This window comes from Triturus cristatus, chromosome 5_1 (assembly GCF_964204655.1).
Source record: "Triturus cristatus chromosome 5_1, aTriCri1.1, whole genome shotgun sequence".
Taxonomy (NCBI): domain Eukaryota; kingdom Metazoa; phylum Chordata; class Amphibia; order Caudata; family Salamandridae; genus Triturus; species Triturus cristatus.
Genome location: NC_140587.1, coordinates 60,018,962 through 60,040,152, shown reverse-complemented (window position 1 = coordinate 60,040,152; position 21,191 = coordinate 60,018,962).

The window sequence follows — 21,191 nt, the reverse complement described above, 5'->3', positions numbered from 1 at the left end:
GAAGAGTTCGAAGGCCGTGCAAGGCGCAAAAACGTGCGCATCATTGGGGTCCCGGAAAATTCGGAGGAGCAGTCGGTGGACCTGTTCGTGGAGGACCTGGTGGTGAACCATCTGGCGCCCAAAGGCCTCAGTAAGTTCTTTACTGTCGAACGGGCCCATAGAGTTCCTGGCGGGAGGCCCAAGGTGGGGGCCCCTCCGAGGCCGATTGTCGCCAGGATTTTTAACTTCAGGGACCGAGATGCCATTCTGCAAGCATCGCGGGTGGCCGGCCCGCTGCCATTCCAGAACACTACTGTAAGTTTCTATCCGGACTTTACCCAGATGGTGCAGAAGCAACGGCAAGGCTTCCTGGCGGTCAAGAGAAGACTACGTGAGATGGGACTAAAATATGCCATGCTCTTCCCGGCCAGGTTGCGGGTGGTGTTCGAAGAGCGGACTTTCTTTTTTGAGTCACCTGACATGGTCGGAGACTGGCTGGACACATTGCCCCAAGGACGGACTGGCGTGGAACGCTCCGGTGGCGCAGACGGTGGTGGGGATGAACACTGAGCCAGGACTTAAGTACTAGGTCTCCGGTTCCACCGGGAGGTTGATAATCCGGGGGGTAGCGGGGGCAGTATGGGAGCTTTTTCCTCCTCTGGGGTTCTTTTCATAGATTAGTTGTTATAAGGGGCGACAGGCACACTGCAAGTTGGGGGGCACTTTAGAGCTTACGCAGGGGTGCAGGGTGGGGGGTGGATGGGGGTTGTTGTTGGGGTTGTTGTTGTTTTTGGTTATGCAAGGCGTAAAGATGCAAGCTTCTGTGACTCGGATCTGGTTCCACGCGGGGGGTGGTGGTCTCCTTACATGTTGGGATGGGGGGTAGGGGCCTAAAAATACTCAGTTGGAATGTAAATGGCTTGGGGGATCGTATTAAGTGTGGGATTGTCCTGCAATTTCTGAAGCGATGTACCCCTGATATTGTCTTATTGCAAGAGACGCACTTGATTGGTAACACGTGCTATGCACTCAATCGTAAAGGCTATAAATTTGTTGCACATTCCGGGTTTTCCTCGGGTTCTAGAGGGGCGGGAATACTAGTCAGGTCCTCACTGCCATTCGAGGTTGACTCCACTACTGTTGATGACAGGGGCCGCTTCGCGGCAGTAGCGGGGCGGTGGGAGGGCAGGACGCTGGTCCTGGTGTCGGTTTATGTCCCCCCTGCACTGCAGCCCTCTACACTAGCGGACTTAGAGAGGACATTGTTGGATCTCCCAGAGGGAATGTTGGTGGTGGGTGGCGACTTCAATGCGGTTGGCTCTGGCCTGCTCGACAGACACCCGCAGAGGAGTTCGGGGGGGGCTCAGAAGTGGCTTCCTGATTTTATAGATACCCTTGGGCTGGTTGATTGTTGGAGACTGTTGCATCCCACACAACGACAATATACTTTCCACTCAGGGGCGCATGGCAGTCTCTCCAGAATTGATTATGTCCTTACCCTAGCTGCGCACGCCTCCTTTGTCTCTGAGGCCAGGCACATGGCACGAGGTATTTCCGACCATTCTCCGGTGTGGATCTGTATGGATGTTGGCAGAGGAGTGGGTGGTAGGGTGGCCCCAATTAACCCGTGGTATTTCAGGGACCCTGTGACTCGTAGTGCGGTACTGAAGGCGGTAGACCGTTACTTTCAAGAAAACCTCGGCTCGGTCACGTCGGCGGTGTCCTTGTGGGAAGCGTTCAAAACAGTGATTAGGGGTGAGGCCCTCTCCTTGATAACAGCAGCCAAGCGTCGGAGAGACGCGGAGGTCGCCCGGCTTGAGGCGGAGATCGCGGATCTAGAGTTGGCTCTGGAGGGGGAGGGCACGGCAGAGGCGCTGCACAAGTTGAGCCTTAAACAATCGGAGTACAGGGCCCTCGTGACGGATGCGGCCAAAGCCCTGAGTAGGGAACAGCGGGGCCGTCTGTACGACGTCGGGGACAAGGCCGGGAAGTTGATCGCGTGGCTGGATAAAAAGGAGCGGGTCAATCGTGTTGTGCCGGACCTTGTGACGGAGGATGGCGTCATGGTCACGGAGCCGGATGGCATAGTCCAGTGCTTTGCGGATTACTTCCACACGGTCTATACCTCCGTGTCGGACAGGCCAGTGGAGGATTCATGTGAGCTCCTGCGCGATCTTGCCCTGCCTTGCCTCTCCGACATGGACAGAGACGATCTTGATGGCGACATCACAGTCGACGAGATTGCGGGGGCTATCCGTTCTTTGCGTCCGGGCAAGGCCTCGGGTCCGAACGGCCTGCCAATTGAGCTTTACAAACTCCGACCGGACAAGATCGCTCCGCATTTGCGGGCTATGTTTGTGGAGGCGCGGGAGACGGGCTGCCTCCCGCTTGACCAGCGCCTGGCAACGATCGTGGTCATCCATAAAGATGGCAAGCCCAGGAACCGGTGCAGCTCATACAGGCCGATCTCGCTCCTTAATGCTGAGCCGAAGATCCTTGCCAAAATCCTCGCAAACCGGCTGGTCAGGGTGGTCGGTGATCTGATCCACCCTGACCAATCTGGCTTCATCCCACATCGTAATACCGCGTTGAATCTTAGGCGCATCCACGGAGTGATCGCAAGGGTGGGGACGATGCAGGAGCCGGCCATGGTGGCTGCGCTCGACGCAACGATGGCATTCGACACGGTAGAGTGGGCATACCTGTGGGCTACGCTTGCGAAATTTGGCTTCGGGCCCGGATTTGTGGGCTGGGTAAGGCTATTATACGAAGGACCTCTCGCCAAAGTCGCAGTTAACGGTAGGGCGTCCCGTCCCTTCGACCTGGGGAGGGGTACCAGGCAGGGTTGTCCTCTATCGCCGCTGTTGTTCGCTCTCGCCCTTGAGCCGCTGGCGGCCTGGATACGATGGCACCCAGATGTGAGGGGGATTCGATGGTCCCCTGATCACGAAGACCGCATTTCCCTCTATGCCGACGATATTCTGCTCTATCTCACTTCACCCCGGAAGTCCCTTATAGTTGTCTGCGACATATTGACTTCCTTCGGGAGGAATTCGGGGCTAACCATTAACTGGGGTAAGTCATATCTGTATGCCCTGTGTGGAGACGTCCCGGTTCCCCCGCGGAATTGCCCGATCCAGATCGCCCGGGAGGGTTTCCTGTATCTTGGGATTTATATCTCTGCCGACCCAACGGTACGGTATGAGAGGAACCTGCTCCCTCCGTTGGCGCGCCTGCGGCGGGACGTGGCGGGCTGGCGGCGGCTGCCGCTTTCCCTCCTTGGCCGTGCGGTGCTATTCAAAATGATGTCTCTTCCCCGTTTTCTCTATGCCCTGCAGAACACCCAGGAGCTGGTTCCGGCCAGCTACTTTCGGGAGGTTGAGAGTCTACAGCGTTCGCTGCTGTGGGACGGCCGCCCGCGTATGGCGATAGCAAAATTAACTCTCCCTTGGTACGACGGGGGTATCGCGCTTCCCGACATCCGAAGATACTATTGGGCCTCCCAACTGAGCGCGATCAATCATGGTGTCTACGGTCCGGCGCTTAGCCCTGGCTTTGCTATGGACCGGTGGTTGCTGCGGGGTGGTGGCTACTATAGAGCACTTTATTCGAGGCCCCCGGCTGGGTCCCTGACGGGGCCGACCGGGGTGGCGGTGCACGTGTGGAAGACAGTCACGAACTCCCTGGGATGTAAGGATAGGCTCACCCTCGCCACTCCGTTGTATGACTCGGACATGCTGGGGAAACTCTGGCACTCTAAGGGATTCGACAAATGGGATCTGATTGGCATCTCCAGGGTGGGGGACATGCTGACCAAGGGGCGGATTAAGTCGTTTGACGAGCTGCGGACGGAATATGCGCTTGAGGGCACGGAATACTTCCGGTATGCGCAGGTGCGCCATGCGCTGCAGTCGGTCCTCGTTGAGGGGGAAAAGGTGCTTGAGTCCTCTCCATTGGAGGACCGGATCCTGGACGGCCATATGCCGGAGAGCACAATCTCCCTAATCTACAAAAAGCTTGTGAACGTTCGGACCGATCTCCTCCTGGGGGTGCGGGACCAGTGGACTAGAGACGGCCTTGAGCTGGACGATGAGGATTGGCAGTACGCTGTCTCCTCTCCTAAGGAGGTCGCAATCCCCGCCAGGTTGCGGCTAGTCCAGCTTAAGATACTCCACAGAGTCTATGTCACTGGGCCCCGACTGATCCATATGGGTTTCTCCGAGGATGGGCTGTGTAAGAGGGGCTGTGGGACGGTGGGCACCTTTCTGCACATTATATGGGAGTGCGGTGTGATTGCAGAACTATGGAAGCGGATTCATGTTGTGATGCAGGAGGTCACGGGTATTGTATTGCACCCAGAGGCGCGGCGCTGTCTTTTGAATGTGTGGGGTCCTACAGACTACGACGCGGCGCAGACTCAATTGGTGACCCTAGGTAATATGGTGGCTAAGCAAGATATTGCAAGATTGTGGGGATCCCCTAGCCCGCCCACCCTGGATGCGTGGAAGGACAACATGGACTGGTGCATGTTCCGGGAGAAAACGGTGTATAGTGCGCGGGGGAGGCCCAAGAAATGGCATAAGGTATGGGGAGGTTGGAACCAGTATAGGGGGTACATATGTTTGCCTCCTGCCACTGAACCACTAGAGGAGCAACTTTCCCCCTAGCCTCACTTCCGACTTGGGTCTTTCTGATGCACCTCCGTTAGAATGTTAGCGCCTCTGCTTCTCCCTCCTCCTTTCAATCTGTGGCTTGATCTGATGTTGGAAATGGGGCCGCCCCCTCGCTGGGAACTGACGCGAACTTATGATGTATATTGCCTTGCTTGTTGTGTTCATTTTCAAAATTGGAACCTTTGTTTTTATCCTGCATGAGAGCTATAGATGACTGCACGTGTCGATTGACGAGCTGCCGAACCTCCGGGTTGTCGGCTGAATAGCTGTGTATCTGAATTATACGAATAAAGGTTTTTTAAAAAAAAAAAAAAAGTTTGGAAGTGTCTTTGCAGGAGGAGAACTTTGAGGTTAGTTTTGAAGGACTGGGAGAGGGAGGGGGTGGTCCGGAGCTGAGGCTCAGTTCCAGATTCTCGCCGCGTTGCTTGTAAAGGATTGGGCCATCGATCTTTCCTTTTTGAAAGTGGGAGGGTCAAGCAATACATTTTGCGCAGTACGTGATGGTCTAGAGCATTATATGCATATGTTACAATAAAGTTTTTTTTCTTCTTTTTATTCTAGTCTAAAGCTTTTGGACGGTGGCTGTTCTGCAGTTTTGTGTAGTTGCATTGTGTTGGTAAGAAATTTTTTGTTGTTGTATTTACACCAAATGAGTAATAATATAATGTCTGAATGAATTTTTTTGTAAGTGATGTCATAATGGCGGCATATTTAGTTAGTGGTTTGAGCATGAAATTCTTTGCGATGTGTTTTGCATAGTCTTATGTATAATTGCTTTTCTATTTCTTTTTTAGTGGGATATTGTTGATCCATACTGTGTCTGTACAGAGTTGGTGGTGGTGAGTAGTTTAGCTGCCTCTGGCAAGTGAGTGGTATTGTTTTGGAGTATATTTGAGTTTTTGATAAAGGTGCTTTTTGTTTATTACTTATTTTACAAAGAGTTTGTTGTTGTTGACTTGTTTGACAAGTTACCTTTATTAGTAAGCAATATGGCTAGCCGTAGAATGACTGCTCAACAGGTGGTCGGTATGCTTCTTGAATCTTCCTCTGAGCATGATTATGAGACTGACAGTGCGTCTGAGGGAGAGGAGGGAGGGGAAGATTCTGGCAGTGAGTTTTCACTCAACATGGAATCATCGGATGATGAAGGTACTCTCAGTGCAGATGAAGGTACTCTTGGTGTGGATGAAGCAACTCTCAGTGCGGATGAAGTGCCTGTCTTAGAGGAGGAAACTGCTGTGCCGATGGTGCAAGAGGCATCTGGATTGCAGTCTGAGGCTGCTAGGCTTCCTACTGGAAGTGCTGGACTTTGGGTTGATCCAAACATGGTGCAGCCGGTGTTGCCTGCCTTTAGCGGTGATGCAGGGTGTACAGTGAATTGTGAAAACTTTTTGCCTATACAGTTTTTTCAGTTGTTTATGGATGATGTATTTTTGGGTGAGATTGTTGAGCAGACGAATTTGTATGCTGAACAGTTTTTGAGGAACAACAGCGACAAACTTAGGCCCCAGTCTAGAGCTACCCGGTGGACTCCCACATATCTGGAAGAGATTAAGAAGTTTTTGGGTTTGACTTTATTGATGGGTGTGGTAAGGAAGCCAACCTTGGCTTCATATTGGTCTACTAGCCCCTTGTTGGCAACTGCCATATTTCCTGCAGTTATGACTCGTAATCGGTATTTACTTTTGCTACGTATGCTGCATTTTGTTGATAATTCTATGGCGTTGCCACGAGATCACCCTGACTGTGACCGTCTTTTTAAGATTCGGCCCGTTCTTGATCACTTTGTGGATCGATTTTCTGAGATCTATACTCCAGGGAAAGAAATATTTATTGATGAGTCTTTGGTCTTGTTCAAAGGCCGTTTGGTTTTTAGGCAGTACATCCCTAGCAAGAGGGCACGCTATGGAATTAAGCTGTATATGTTGTCTGAGAGTAGGACAGGATATGTTTTTAATTTTCGTGTGTACACTGGTAAAGATTCTGCTATTGACCCCCCAGGTTGTCCGTCCACTTTTGGAGTTGCAGAGAAAATTGTGTGGGATCTTGCTAGGAGACTGTTTAACAGAGGCCACCATTTGTACCTTGATAACTTCTATACTGCTGTGCAATTATTTAAGGAATTGTATAAAGTGGACACTTTTGCATGTGGCACAATCCGCTCTAACCGTAAAGCTTATCCGAAAGAGCTTGTTTGCAAAAAACTTCAGAGGGGGCAGTGCAGTTCCTTGCGTAGTGATGAACTACTAGCTGTAAAATTTGTGGACAGGAGGGATGTGTACATGCTGACTACCATCCATGATGAGAGTACTTCCCCTGTGACTGTTTGGGGTCAGGTTGCTGAAGTGCGCAAACCTGTGTGCATTCTAGACTACAATAAGCACATGGGTGGTGTTGACAGAGTAGATCAGAGGTTGGAACCTTACTCTGCTATTCGTAAGGCTTATGTTTGGTATAAGAAGTTGGCCATCCATTTCTTCGAATTAGCAATGTTCAATGCTTTTATTGTGTTCAAGGAGTGTTCTCCTGCGTCAAAGTTGACATTTCTTCAGTTTCAGCACTCTGTGATAGCTAGCCTTGTTGTTGTGGAACAGGCAAGTGTTCCTAGATTTGGAGTAGTGGAGGATGTGGTTCGATTGAAAGATCGCCACTTTCCTGATTTCATCCCTCCCACACCGGCAAAAGATTTTCCCACTAGGAGATGCAGAGTCTGTTGGCGAAGAGGTACGCGGAAGGAGATTCGTATGTATTGCCCCGACTGTCCATCTAAACCTGGGCTGTGTGTCTCTGCTTGTTTTAGAGCGTACCATACGCAAAAGAATTTTTGGGAGCATTCATGAGTGGTAAAGTTAACTGATTGGTTTGTATTCTTTGAAAAATTTGATTCTGTTTCAAGGTTGCCTTTAGTGCAATGTGTTTAGTTTCTGATTTTGTGTTTGTAGATTTGTATCTATTTGTGATTTGTTTGTGTTTCTATTTTTGTCTAAAAAAATCCTAAATGTGTTGGCAGTGTGTGTGGACTGGCACTTCTTTGGCGGTGTACGTGGAGTGGTGCTTGGCTGGCGGTGTGCATGGACTGGTGCTTGGCTGGTGGTGTGCGTGGACTGGTGCCCTTCTGGCGGTGTGCGTGGACTGGTGCTTGGCTGGCGGTGTGCGTGGACTGGTGCTTGGCTGGCGGTGTGCATGGACTGGTGCTTGGCTGGTGGTGTGCGTGGACTGGTGCTTGGCTGGCGGTGTGCGTGGACTGGTGCTTGGCTGGCGGTGTGCATGGACTGGTGCTTGGCTGGTGGTGTGCGTGGACTGGTGCTTGGCTGGCGGTGTGCGTGGACTGGTGCTTGGCTGGCGGTGTGCATGGACTGGTGCTTGGCTGGTGGTGTGCGTGGACTGGTGCTTGGCTGGCGGTGTGCGTGGACTGGTGCTTGGCTGGCGGTGTGTGTGGACTGGTGCTTGGCTGGCGGTGTGCGTGGACTGGTGCTTGGCTGGCGGTGTGCGTGGACTGGCGATTGGCTGGTGGTGTGCCTGGACTGGCGCTTGGCTAGCGGTGTGCGTGGACTGGTGTTTAGCTAGCGGTGTGCGTGGACTGGTGCTCGGCTAGCGGTGTGCGTGGACTGGCGCTCGGCTGGCTGTGTGTGAGTAGTGACTTGCTGCTGGTCACTACACACACTGCTAGCTGAGTGCCACTCCACGCAATCCATCTGCTTGTGTAGTTGCTGCGTCAGGAATGTGGGCGTGTGAAAGTGATGGGCCCTTGAATGGCGCTGTGTGCTGGTGTGAGTTTTGTTATGTGATGGGCCCGCGGCTGGCGGTGTGAATGGTTTTGTATGTCTCACGCGTATGAAAGGTGTATGAATGGCCTGTAAAGAGGTTGGTGCCTTGTCGTGGCTTTACAGCTCACGAGCTGTGAGTCAATGGTTCAGTTTCTCGCCCTTTTAATTATTAACAGTGCATTTCATTTTTGTGAAATCACTTGCTAATACAATTGTATATTCTGAACCATCACTCACCCTCGTGCCAAATCCAACCAGTATGTGTGTGTGCTTGAGGATTAGATGGCTGTGCAGTAATATTTGCCTTTCTGAAGCAGGGTGTACCTTGTCCCTTTTGTGAATTTTGTAATGTGTTGTTTTTGTGCCTGATGGTGCGAATGGTCTTGTGTGTATCACGTATGAAAGATGTGTGAATGGCCTGTAAAGCGGTTGGTGCCTTGCCGTGGCTTTACAGCTCACGAGCTGCGAGTCATTGGTTCAGTTTGTTCTCCATTGAATTATTGACAGTGCATTTCATTTTTGTGAAATCTCTTGTTAATAAAATTTAATATACTGAACCATCACTCGCCCTCGTGCCAAATCCAACCAGTATGTGTGTGCGTTTGAGGAATAGGTGGCTGTGCAGGATTCTTTGTCTTTTTAGTTTCTCTGCCAAGGTGTATGTTCCATGTAAAAATAACCCACCAACTGTAGATATTGTCGTAAACCCATGGGAGTTCATGGTGATGTCTCTCTTGTGAATTACAAAAAGGTTTTTTATCCTCAATGTCCTGCAAACCTCCAAATATCTGTCACATTGTCCATGCAATATTGTGCCGAAATTCTCTCGTTGTAGAAACAATGTCAAAACGTTCTGGTTTTGCAAGGGGGTCAACTGTCTTTTTGGCCTGTGCTCGGTGGCCAGCTAGGCAAACCTACCAAACCCATACATTTCTGAAAACTAGACACTCGGGGGCTTCCAGGGAGGTTTGGCTTGCGTGGATCCCCCAACGTTTCCTTACCCAGAATCCCCCGCAAACCTCAATTTTAGCTGAAAAAATCACTTTTTCACACTTTTTTGTGTGGGAAACTTGTGGCATCACCGGGCTCACTCAAATTTCCCACCTCCCAGCGTTCCCCTGGGTCTCCCGGTAAAAATGGTGCCTCACTTGTGTGGGAGGCCCAAGTACCCGCGACAGGCAAGGGCCCAAGACGTAGTGATGCAACATCAACATTGCCTATCTCAAAACCACCTGGTTTTGCAAGGGGGGTCTCTTGGGTTTTTGGCCCGGGGCACGGCGGCCATCTAGGGAAACCTACCAAACCTATACATTTCTGAAAACTAGACACCCGGGGGCTTCCAGGGAGGTATGGCTTGCATGGATCCCCCAACGTTTCCTTACCCAGAATCCCCTGCAAACCTCAATTTTAACTGAAAAAATCACTTTTTTCACACTTTTTTGTGTGGGAAAGTTGTGGCATCACCGGGCTCACTCAAATTTCACACCTCCCAGCATTCCCCTGGGTCTCCCGGTAAAAATGGTGCCTCACTTGTGTGGGAGGCCCAAGTACCCGCGACAGGCAAGGGCCCAAAACGTAGTGATGCGACATCAACATTGCCTATCTCAAAACCACCTGGTTTTGCAAGGGGGGTCTCTTGGGTTTTTGGCCCGGGGCACGGCGGCCATCTAGCGAAACCTACCAAACCAATACATTTCTGAAAACTAGACACCCGGGGTCTTCCAGGGAGGTATGGCTTGCGTGGATCCCCCCCCCCCCCAACGTTTCCTTACCCAGAATCCCCTGCAAACCTCAATTTTAGCTGAAAAAATCTTTTTTTTCACACTTTTTTGTGTGGGAAAGTTGTGGCATCACCGGGCTCACGCAAATTTCACACCTCCCAGCGTTCCCCTGGGTCTCCCGGTAAAAATGGTGCCTCACTTGTGTGGGAGGCCCAAGTACCCGCGACAGGCAAGGGCCCAAAACGTAGTGATGCGACATCAACATTGCCTATCTCAAAACCACCTGGTTTTGCAAGGGGGGTCTCTTGGGCTTTTGGCCTGGGGCACGGTGGCCATCTAGGGAAACCTACCAAACCCATACATTTCTGAAAACTAGACACTCGGGGACTTCCAGGGAGGTATGGCTTGCACGGATCCCCCAACGTTTCCTTACCCAGAATCCCCTGCAAACCTCAATTTTAGCTGAAAAAATCACTTTTTTCACACTTTTTTGTGTGGGAAAGTTGTGGCATCACCGGGCTCACTCAAATTTCACACCTCCCAGCGTTCCCCTGGGTCTCCCGGTAAAAATGGTGCCTCACTTGTGTGGGAGGCCCAAGTACCCGCGACAGGCAAGGGCCCAAAACGTAGTGATGCGACATCAACATTGCCTATCTCAAAACCACCTGGTTTTGCAAGGGGGGTCTCTTGGGTTTTTGGCCCGGGGCACGGCGGCCATCTAGGGAAACCTACCAAACCCATACATTTCTGAAAACTAGACACCCGGGGGCTTCCAGGGAGGTATGGCTTGCGCGGATCCCCCAACGTTTCCTTACCCAGAATCCCCTGCAAACCTCAATTTTAGCTGAAAAAATCACTTTTTTCACACTTTTTTGTGTGGGAAAGTTGTGGCATCAGCGGGCTCACTCAAATTTCACACCTCCCAGCGTTCCCCTGGGTCTCCCGGTAAAAATGGTGCCTCACTTGTGTGGGAGGCCCAAGTACCCGCGACAGGCAAGGGCCCAAAACGTAGTGATGCGACATCAACATTGCCTATCTCAAAACCACCTGGTTTTGCAAGGGGGGTCTCTTGGGTTTTTGGCCCGGGGCACGGCGGCCATCTAGGGAAACCTACCAAACCCATACATTTCTGAAAACTAGACACCCAGGGGCTTCCAGGGAGGTATGGCTTGCGCGGATCCCCCAACGTTTCCTTTCCCAGAATCCCCTGCAAACCTCAATTTTAGCTGAAAAAATCACTTTTTTTCACACTTTTTGGTGTGGGAAAGTTGTGGCATCACCGGGCTCACTCAAATTTCCCACCTCCCAGCGTTCCCCTGGGTCTCCCGGTAAAAATTGTGCCTCACTTGTGTGGGAAGCCCAAGTACCCGCGACAGGCAAGGGCCCAAAACGTAGTGATGCGACATCAACATTGCCTATCTCAAAACCACCTGGTTTTGCAAGGGGGGTCTCTTGGGTTTTTGGCCCGGGGCACGGCGGCCATCTAGGGAAACCTACCAAACCCATACATTTCTGAAAACTAGACACCCAGGGGCTTCCAGGGAGGTATGGCTTGCGCAGATCCCCCAACGTTTCCTTACCCAGAATCCCCTGCAAACCTCAATTTTAGCTGAAAAAAATCACTTTTTTAACACTTTTTTGTGTGGGAAAGTTGTGGCATCACCGGGCTCACTCAAATTTCACACCTCCCAGCGTTCCCCTGGGTCTCCCGGTAAAAATGGTGCCTCACTTGTGTGGGAGGCCCAAGTACCCGCGACAGGCAAGGGCCCAAAACGTAGTGATGCGACATCAACATTGCCTATCTCAAAACCACCTGGTTTTGCAAGGGGGGTCTCTTGGGTTTTTGGCCCGGGGCACGGCGGCCATCTAGGGAAACCTACCAAACCCATACATTTCTGAAAACTAGACACCCGGGGGCTTCCAGGGAGGTATGGCTTGCGCGGATCCCCCAACGTTTCCTTACCCAGAATCCCCTGCAAACCTCAATTTTAGCTGAAAAAATCACTTTTTTCACACTTTTTTGTGTGGGAAAGTTGTGGCATCACCGGGCTCACTCAAATTTCACACCTCCCAGCGTTCCCCTGGGTCTCCCAGTAAAAATGGTGCCTCACTTGTGTGGGAGGCCCAAGTACCCGCGACAGGCAAGGGCCCAAAACGTAGTGATGCGACATCAACATTGCCTATCTCAAAACCACCTGGTTTTGCAAGGGGGGTCTCTTGGGTTTTTGGCCCGGGGCACGGCGGCCATCTACGGAAACCTACCAAACCCATACATTTCTGAAAACTAGACACCCGGGGGCTTCCAGGGAGGTATGGCTTGCGCAGATCCCCCAACGTTTCCTTACCCAGAATCCCCTGCAAACCTCAATTTTAGCTGAAAAAATCACTTTTTTCACACTTTTTTGTGTGGGAAAGTTGTGGCATCACCGGGCTCACTCAAATTTCACACCTCCCAGCGTTCCCCTGGGTCTCCCGGTAAAAATGGTGCCTCACTTGTGTGGGAGGCCCAAGTACCCGCGACAGGCAAGGGCCCAAAACGTAGTGATGCGACATTTGGGATAGGCAATGTTGATGTCGCATCACTACGTTTCGGGCCCTTGCCTGTCGCGGGTACTTGGGCCTCCCACACAAGTGAGGCACCATTTTTACCGGGAGACCCAGGGAAACGCTGGGAGGTGTGAAATTTGAGTGAGCCCGGTGATGCCACAACTTTCCCACACAAAAAAGTGTGAAAAAAGTGATTTTTTCTGCTAAAATTGAGGTTTGCAGGGGATTCTGGGTAAGGAAACGTTGGGGGATCCGCGCAAGCCATACCTCCCTGGAAGCCCCCGGGTGTCTAGTTTTCAGAAATGTATGGGTTTGGTAGATTTCCCTAGAAGGCCGCCGTGCTCCGGGCCAAAAACCCAAGAGACCCCCCTTGCAAAACCAGTTGGTTTTGAGATAGGCAATGTTGATGTCGCATCACTACATTTTGGGCCCTTGCTGAAGTACTCCAATTTTTGAGACTCCAGAGGTGCTAGGGGTAGCGCCCTATGACTTTGAGTACTTCCTGATATGGTATTATAAAATTCTGCATATCTTGATAATATCACAAAGAACTTGGCAACAGAAGCTGAAATATGAAAAGACATCTTTATTAAACTCAAATGAGTGAGACTACGTCGCACAGAAGCCTTAGCAAATGAATGAGGCAGTCTGCAGAACAGAAATCAGTTTCCTTTTTTATACAGAATCTGGGCAACACCGCCCTTCTCTTGCAGTTGGTCATTCACATATTTTACTTCAAAGAACAAGCAGAGTCATGATTGCAATCTCACATTTCAGTTCAGCCAGCCCGCAATTATTTACCCAGCAAGGCTCAGATCCCACATCTGACCCCAATAAACATGAGCATCTCCTGTTTTGAGAAACAGGCCATAAAGCAGGAACAAGCAGGTGCAAAAGTGATTAGCCGGAGGCTTGTGTGCGATGAAAGGACTTTATGGTGTGTCAAGCCCTGATGCTAATCACAGGTGGACGGAGGAAGGGGAGCTCGTGAGACCGGACTGACCTGGGGCAGCGGAGACCAGCTGCCCAGGTCATGGAGAAGTCAAGCAGAAAGTACATGTATTCTAAAGGCCCGTACTTGCTTATAATGTGTTTGTCTATGTGAGGGCAATGACAAGATGGCCACCGCTCCAAGATGGAACCCACGGAGTCAATGTATAATAACGTATACATAGTGCATTTGGCAATGGGACGTTATGCAAAGCGCTTGTACATACCGCATTGGCCAATCGCGGTTTGCTAATACATGAATAAACAGGGGTAGGGCCCTGTCTCCTACGGGGTCCCAAATACCAAAGTACGACAGACCCTCCTTTTGCCCTTACATAGGCAATCACTATACTCATACTGATCTTAGTCCAGGTCTATATTCACCAGATCATCAAGATGTTGCTGATGGAGCAAAATCCTAGTACTTGGACTCTCTCTCTGGACAGGTCTCCTTGAACACGAAGAAGCACAAAGGCCACATATGGCAGGACAAAATAAGGAATACCTCTATCTAGGTGGCATAAGATCACACCCCCAACAATTAGTGATGTTCACTACTAACTAGTGTCGATGCAGGAGCTGTATAGAAGAATTGCTTACGAATTCTAATCTTTTAACCTGCTCATGTTCAGGAAAAGGGTGAAAAGAGTGCAAAGAAACAGTAGTGGAAAAAAGACATAAGTTGGGAAGCGGGTGCAGAAGTCAATTGGGTAGAGAAAAACAATCCCACCCATAAATGACAACGTCATGTTTAAAACCCACTAGAAAACACGTTATTAAGAATATATATAGACAATGGGAGAAAGTAGCGACCACTATTACAAATGAAATATTTAGTAACATTTTAGGGCTCCTATACATTTTTTTTATGTTCAGGTGAAACAGTGGTGACCCTCATCAATGCTCTGAGGTGAAAAGGGGGCACCTGTCCACAGAAAATGGATTTTATTCTGCTTATACTAGACAATGCCAGCAAAACAAACAGTCTTCTAACACCTAGTCTATACAATCACACGGAAACCTCTCGTGAAACCACCTATGCCCAGAGTCCGTTCAAAAAGCCTCACTGGCAGGCTTCTATTGTCCATCAAATCTTCTTCTGTTGTTTTCTTTTGCATGGGCCTCTTCATTCAAGCCTCACATGAGAAAAGAAAGTACTGCTTAGTTGGAGTGCCCTCACAGCTCACTCGAGAGTCTCAATGTTTTAAGGCAGTGCGCCAGTATCTTTCCTTTGCGGCAGGCACTACAGGTAGTGTGCTCTCCATTGATCAAAGGCACAGGTCATCTCGTGCAGATTCGGGACCATTCTCAGACTCCAACACTCGTCATTCAGTGTCAGAGGACGCTCAGGCTGCTCTTCTATGGGCACTGGAATGTAGTGCCTTCTGTCAGTCTTGGATCCACCGGTGCATTGCACTTCCATTGGGGCAAAGGAAAAGAGGGCGTGTGTGTGGCCAAAAACTCAGGCCAAGGGGCTCAAGGGACTGCACACTGTCAGAGGTTACCAGCACATGACAGGCGCTCTTTTGTACTGAAATTCTGGTTCTTGGCAAAACCAGCTCCTTCTTCCTTTCTGATGTTGAACGCCTTCTGATGAAGCAAGTGCGATGCTTTAAACAGTTCGTTGTATAACAAGGGGACTGTAAACAGGTGGCCTGCGGTCCTTCAAGGGAGTGGCCACATGCCATCGGACAATTTTGGTCCAGAATACACTGTCTTTCTCAGGAAGCAATACAAATAAAAAAGGCAGTAGGCAAAACAGTGCCTCTAAGCTTTTCAATTGGGTTTCCGTGTGAGAGCCTCCATCATCTAAGGGTAGATAACTACACGAGAATTCTATCTAAAATGGATGTCTTCACATATGGTGGCATTGTCTAATAGGGCAAACACATTTTTTTTTTTGAATGATTACATATAAGTGTTTCTAAATTCCTTATCTAGGACATTTCAATAGAGAAATCACATGATACAGATTATCATAGGCATGTGGAAACCTTTCACATCAGGTGCACTAGGCAATACACAGGCTAATAGTCAGATATAAAAACAAAAGACAAGAACTAGAGGGTCCTGATATTTGCATGATTAGAAACTTCTGATCCCACCGAAAATTAAAGCAGCAGGAACAAAAGGGTAAAAGCTACATTAAAAATAGACATTGAAAATTCGTCATGTTCAAAAGGGTAAACGTAAGATATCTCCTATTGGTATGGAAAACTTGTCTTACTATAATATTGAGTCAGTTAGCCAGTCTATCGCTATCCTGACAGTCAGGCTGGAAAACATTGCAGCAGGCCTAAGGAAAATTCTTGGAAACCAGTCTGGTCATACAAAAGGGAATTGTACATAATATGGGGGTTCTTGGTGCATCACTGCTGTCTGGAAGTATGTACCTGAACAATACACCTACAATAATAAATGGGTTGACTGATGAAAGGAATACGGAAAAGGGAATTGGAACCAGGACACAACTAAAATCCCTAATCACTAAGCATAATGCGAAATTGGGCAGGGAAGAAACAAAAGCAATAAAAAATAAAAATCCATAGGAAGGACAAGAATTTACTTGGGTGGTAGTCAGGCATGTGACATCACCAAGAGTACGGGTGACACACAAAAGGCCAAAGTCACATACGTTTTAACTCTACCGCTGGCGACTACACCATATACGGTAATCTTAGCTAATGTTCCAGTTCCTTCTGCAGGGAAAAATGAAAACCTAGTTTCCTTTTAAGAAGCAAAGGCCATATGCTACTTAGGAGACAGGACACCATTACCTAATGTAATATAGAAATTAAGCCACCTTGAGTCACAGATCTATAATTTCATCCTTAGGTCCAATCAAGGATACATAAATGTAGGGCTGCCTGTTCCTTTAAGGGAAGGGCAGTATAACGTGACAGGTGACAGGTGACACACTTTGATCCTATAGATCTCTTTTAGTTTTCTGTAATACCATTATAGCCAATTTAGACATGCACTGGTGAAGTGTTGCCTCTCATGTTCACAGCATGAAATATCATTAGCTGTGGAATTTAGTAACCAGAACAAGTTCAACCAACTGTTGCGTAGCGATGGGCATCGTCATGACCACCCCCTTCACAACACAGGTAAACTTGTAATAGTATAAAAAGCAGCAACAAAAACAACGAAAACATGCAAAAAATAATAAAAACGCACAAAACATCAAGCCATCAGATATACTTGCTGTATATCAAGCACAAAAAGCATAGACAAAACAATAGCATATGTAATAAGCGGTGACACACAACACCATGTCATGTACTTTATGCACTGTAAAACTGCAGCCCAAAACCCAATATTTGGGCCTGTTTAATTTGTCAGGTTTAAAATACTTACCCTCCTTTTTGACAGTAGATCACCAGGCAATGGAAATCTGCTGTCAAACATAACTCTACTGTTTCTCTTCTAACATACAGGACCAGCAAGAACAATTCATGATAGCAATTCGTTCACATTTAGGCATGTAGCCTTAAAAAAACATTTTAGAATCTTTTTGTCTGTCTAAGACTTAATGCAACACTTCGTTTTCTGTTAAAGAAGAGCAACTATAGCAGGCATCATTCTATTTTCTTTTTTAGAGCACCAATGTATCAGCAAAGCATTTAACATGATGTTTGGACTTTCAAAGAAAACCCCTTTGCTATATTTTCCCGGTGGAATTAAGTTCTTTAGTTTTAGTGATGCTATGGAGAAACCAGAAACCCCACCTTTAGAGGCCCGTGTAGCAAGGTCATTCTGCATTCCACAGAGGCAAGGCCCTAATTTACAAGGTCATAAATGTCAACTCCATTGTTTACGGGAAAGATAGCATCTCGGCAGTGTGACCAAGCCAGCCTCTGCAGGTCTCCCATCCCCCAGCTTCTGACACTCTGAATTCGTCAAAGCCAGAAGGCCTTCCTAATCCCTCCTAACTTGCAATAATTCGCTCTATGTTGAAAAATAATTTCTCCTTTTTAGGCGCTAAAAAATGATCCCTATTCCCAGATTGTTAAACTACATGTACTGTAAATAATTCACAAAATTTAATAACACACATACCAGTTTTTAGAATAAATGCTTGTTGCAATCCTATGCAATGGTATACATTTCATCAACCTTAAGTGAATTGCATTCACAATGAGTTTTGATATTTTCTTCATCATTTAGTCATTTGCCTTTATTCAAGCTCTGTTCGTCCCCTTTCATATTAGCATATGAAACTCAGTGCCTCCCGCCAGGTAATTACAATATTTTCACCCCTACTGCTAGAACCTGCAATCTCATCTTTCCCCTCCTACTTACTCAAACCGGTACCACATTCCTTTTCATTCCCTTCGTCAATACAACCTTCCTCACGCTACTCTTCATGTCTTTATTACCCCCCTTCATCATCTCTCTTCCCTCCACGGCATTGTATTTTCCCAATTGTTCTTCTCCTTCCTACGTATTACCCAGTTCCTATAACCGTAGTTCTACATTTCTCCACCCCTCTATCATTACTGACTTCATCACGTACCTGCTCACAAACATCCTCTTTTTCCTTCATCAAAAAACAATTCTCCATTTCTCTTTCTCTATGTGGGTGCTAACTCCATTAAGGCCGTTTTTTATTAACATCAAATAGTTGCGGGTTGCGACACCATATTTTATTTAATTTCCCCAAGTTTTTAAAAAGGTCTTGTTTTTCATAGCGTGTTCAGTAGTATCGTGACAGACACAGCTAAAGTTAGAACCTTCAACCCTGATATTGAAACAAGCCTTTGTACTGGCACATTGACTCATTGAATCATAAGAAGGCACAACCTGTAAATATATATCAAAACCTAAACGTATGCATTTACTGAAGCCTGGGACACTTCAAACAGTACTCTGGATGAAAGAAAATGCAATTGAAGCAGTCTTTTTACCCAAATTCGACTTTGAAATTCTAAGCATTAAAAAATGAATATCCTACAATTTTCTTGCATAATATGCATTACCAGAATGTCTATTACATAACCCATGAGTCAGGCATTGGAAATAATAACTTATACTGTATAAAAATGAGCTTGTTTGCGCCTGCGCCAAGGGAAAATTGTACGAGCGAATGCTTGTCATTTTAGTGATGCAACACAACTTAAATCAAATTTTAATGCTAGGAGGTCATAGTATGAGTATTAAGCTTTATAAATATCAAAAAACGATTTTGAAAAGCACTTATTTTTTAAAATAATTTTTCCCATGATTAATAATTTTCTTTTAAAAAATCCCAATTATTCGTTTTTGTGATAATCCCATGTATAAAAAACAAGCTGCATCCCTTGCCTATAATTTTGGACACATTTAACTCACAAGCCTAAGCGCATAAGCCCAATTTGAAACGCGTCACATTTTTGTGCCACTTTCATTTAAAAAACGGTTCTGCCAAATTTCACCCGTGTTCAACTGGGAAGGTGCTGGCTGAATGAAAATTTCTATCAAATATACTGCAGCTGAAAAGTTTGCCTGTGAACACCTAATATAATGCATCTAAGGAAAATGCTGTAAATTTATTTACTTTTGCAAAAATAAATAATTTCGTTTTTGGGGCCTGATTTATATCTATCGAATGTGTTTCTAATTTTATCCTTTAAGCATTTAACGGCAGTTTTGTATATGTGCACAATTGCTCATTCTATAAATTAAAGAGCAACACATAGCTATTGTAGCATATCACATTGTTCATTTCTGGATTTTTGTTTTAAGTTTCTACTTGATATTAATTAACCAGCAAACTACTTAACAGACTGGAAACATCAGAAGACCCACAAACACATATTGAGCTCATTTCAGACATAAACAGAGAGGGGTTAAACAGGCAATACAGCGCGCTTTAGCCATTTTTCATAAATAGCGCCGTCGCAATTTACTTACAGAAGTTGCACTAATGATAAAAAAAACACAGACATTTAAACACACAGTTGACTTACAAATCAGTACGCATGACAGAAAGAAAGAACAGCTCACAGACTATACTTGAAACAAACCATTTGCAAATACTGTTGTAGGTCATATTTACAAGCAACGCTTTTCAATAGTGTTCCAAAAGGCTGCATGAACAGCCCCACAGACAGATGCATGTCCAAGAAGTAGTGAATGCGCTCAATTCACTAGCTCTGCCTAGCAGAACACCACACAAAATCGTTGTGCATATCTTCATTCGTGAAACTGAGCAGAACGAAGGATCCTTGTTTTGTATTATGTCATATTTTAATTCCCTGGGGATGCAAAATCACCAAGGAAGAAATATGTTTTTAAATCTAACCTATTTAGATATTTCCCACACTATGGTACCTTTCAAAACAAAAAGCAACACATTTTTCCATGTGAGCTTACAAACAGGCATGCCAAAAATATTGCGGAAAACGCAAGTAGTATAATCAAAACCAAATGGAGAAATATCTCCTCATTACCTGCCTACACAAATTGCAATTCGCATATCCAAACTTATACAAACCAAAAGCTACATTTCCAAATTTGCTAAGATCAGGCATCTTATAGCTCACTAATCTAGCTCCAAACTTCAAGGGTTTATCTCTACCAATAAACTCGCAAATATGCGAGACCCTCGGTTTTGGTAATTGCAATGACCAAATCAGAAACCAAGAAACCAACCCCTCGGCTTTGGTAATTGCGATAACCAAATTAAAGACCCAAAGAACCAAAGGACTGGGAGCGACCCACTTATACTTAATTCTTATTCTTAATAATCAAAAGGTTATCCAAATTCTAATTGTCAAGTTCTACATGCCCAAACGTCTTTTATAATACTCACGCCAAAAGGGTTCTTTTTCTCACCTTTTGAGTGACATCATGTGGAGGATCAAAATCAGGAAGAGCAGAAATATACCGGACTACATAATCAAAGAATCTCCAGAATCCCTGTGCACAGAGTACCTTCTTGGTAGAATCCCGTTCTGTCCTTCCAGTAGATTTCAGTCTCCTGACCAGATCACTCCCACAGAAAGTCACTTCTCTGATGATGCCAAACGTTGGGCGCCAAACTGAAGTACTCCAATTTTTAAGACTCCAGAGGTGCTAGGGGTAGCGCCCTATGACTTCGAGTACTTCCTGATGTGGTATTATAAAATTCTGCATATCTTGATAATATCACAAAGAACTTGGCAACAGAAGCTGAAATATGAAAAGACATCTTTATTAAACTCAAATGAGTGAGACTACGTCGCACAGAAGCCTTAGCAACTGAATGAGGCAGTCTGCAGAACAGAAACCAGTTTCCTTTTTTATACAGAATCTGGGCAACACCGCCCTTCTCTTGCAGTTGGTCATTCACATATTTTACTTCAAAGAACAAGCAGAGTCATGATTGCAATCTCACATTTCAGTTCAGCCAGCCCGCAATTATTTACCCAGCAAGGCTCAGATCCCACATCTGACCCCAATAAACATGAGCATCTCCTGTTTTGAGAAACAGGCCATAAAGCAGGAACAAGCAGGTGCAAAAGTGATTAGCCGGAGGCTTGTGTGCGATG